Source organism: Ipomoea triloba, chromosome 16 (genome assembly GCF_003576645.1).
Source record: "Ipomoea triloba cultivar NCNSP0323 chromosome 16, ASM357664v1".
NCBI classification, from domain to species: domain Eukaryota; kingdom Viridiplantae; phylum Streptophyta; class Magnoliopsida; order Solanales; family Convolvulaceae; genus Ipomoea; species Ipomoea triloba.
Genome location: NC_044931.1, coordinates 15,974,868 through 15,976,570, shown reverse-complemented (window position 1 = coordinate 15,976,570; position 1,703 = coordinate 15,974,868).

The following is a 1,703-nucleotide window of genomic DNA, read 5'->3' as shown; positions in this document are numbered from 1 at the left end:
GACCTTCGGATCCTTATGAGTCCGGCAGTCTGTCTGCCTTTGAATGAGTTAGGTTGAGATAACCTAAGTCTCATTTCGATCCTCGGATCCTTATGATATCGGCAGTCTGTCTGCCTTTGAGTGAGTTAGGTTGAGATAACCTAAGTCTCATTTCGATCCTCGGATCCTTATGAGTCCGGCAGTCTGCCTGCCTTTGAGTGAGTTAGGGTGAGATAACCTAAGTCTCATTTCGATCTTCGGATCCTTATGAGTCCGGCAGTCTGCCTGCCTTTGAGTGAGTTAGGGTGAGATAACCTAAGTCTCATTTCGATCTTCGGATCCTTATGAGTCCGGCAGTCTGCCTGCCTTTGAGTGAGTTAGGGTGAGATAACCTAAGTCTCATTTCGATCTTCGGATCCTTATGAGTCCGGCAGTCTGCCTGCCTTTGAGTGAGTTAGGGTGAGATAACCTAAGTCTCATTTCGATCTTCGGATCCTTATGAGTCCGGCAGTCTGCCTGCCTTTGAGTGAGTTAGGGTGAGATAACCTAAGTCTCATTTCGATCTTCGGATCCTTATGAGTCCGGCAGTCTGCCTGCCTTTGAGTGAGTTAGGGTGAGATAACCTAAGTCTCATTTCGATCTTCGGATCCTTATGAGTCCGGCAGTCTGCCTGCCTTTGAGTGAGTTAGGGTGAGATAACCTAAGTCTCATTTCGATCTTCGGATCCTTATGAGTCCGGCAGTCTGCCTGCCTTTGAGTGAGTTAGGGTGAGATAACCTAAGTCTCATTTCGATCTTCGGATCCTTATGAGTCCGGCAGTCTGCCTGCCTTTGAGTGAGTTAGGGTGAGATAACCTAAGTCTCATTTCGATCTTCGGATCCTTATGAGTCCGGCAGTCTGCCTGCCTTTGAGTGAGTTAGGGTGAGATAACCTAAGTCTCATTTCGATCTTCGGATCCTTATGAGTCCGGCAGTCTGCCTGCCTTTGAGTGAGTTAGGGTGAGATAACCTAAGTCTCATTTCGATCTTCGGATCCTTATGAGTCCGGCAGTCTGCCTGCCTTTGAGTGAGTTAGGGTGAGATAACCTAAGTCTCATTTCGATCTTCGGATCCTTATGAGTCCGGCAGTCTGCCTGCCTTTGAGTGAGTTAGGGTGAGATAACCTAAGTCTCATTTCGATCTTCGGATCCTTATGAGTCCGGCAGTCTGCCTGCCTTTGAGTGAGTTAGGGTGAGATAACCTAAGTCTCATTTCGATCTTCGGATCCTTATGAGTCCGGCAGTCTGCCTGCCTTTGAGTGAGTTAGGGTGAGATAACCTAAGTCTCATTTCGATCTTCGGATCCTTATGAGTCCGGCAGTCTGCCTGCCTTTGAGTGAGTTAGGGTGAGATAACCTAAGTCTCATTTCGATCTTCGGATCCTTATGAGTCCGGCAGTCTGCCTGCCTTTGAGTGAGTTAGGGTGAGATAACCTAAGTCTCATTTCGATCTTCGGATCCTTATGAGTCCGGCAGTCTGCCTGCCTTTGAGTGAGTTAGGTTGAGATAACCTAAGTCTCATTTCGATCCTCGGATCCTTATGATTTCGGCAGTCTGTCTGCCTTTGAGTGAGTTAGGTTGAGATAACCTAAGTCTCATTTCGATCCTCGGATCCTTATGAGTCCGGCAGTCTGCCTGCCTTTGAGTGAGTTAGGGTGAGATAACCTAAGTCTCATTTCGATCCTAGG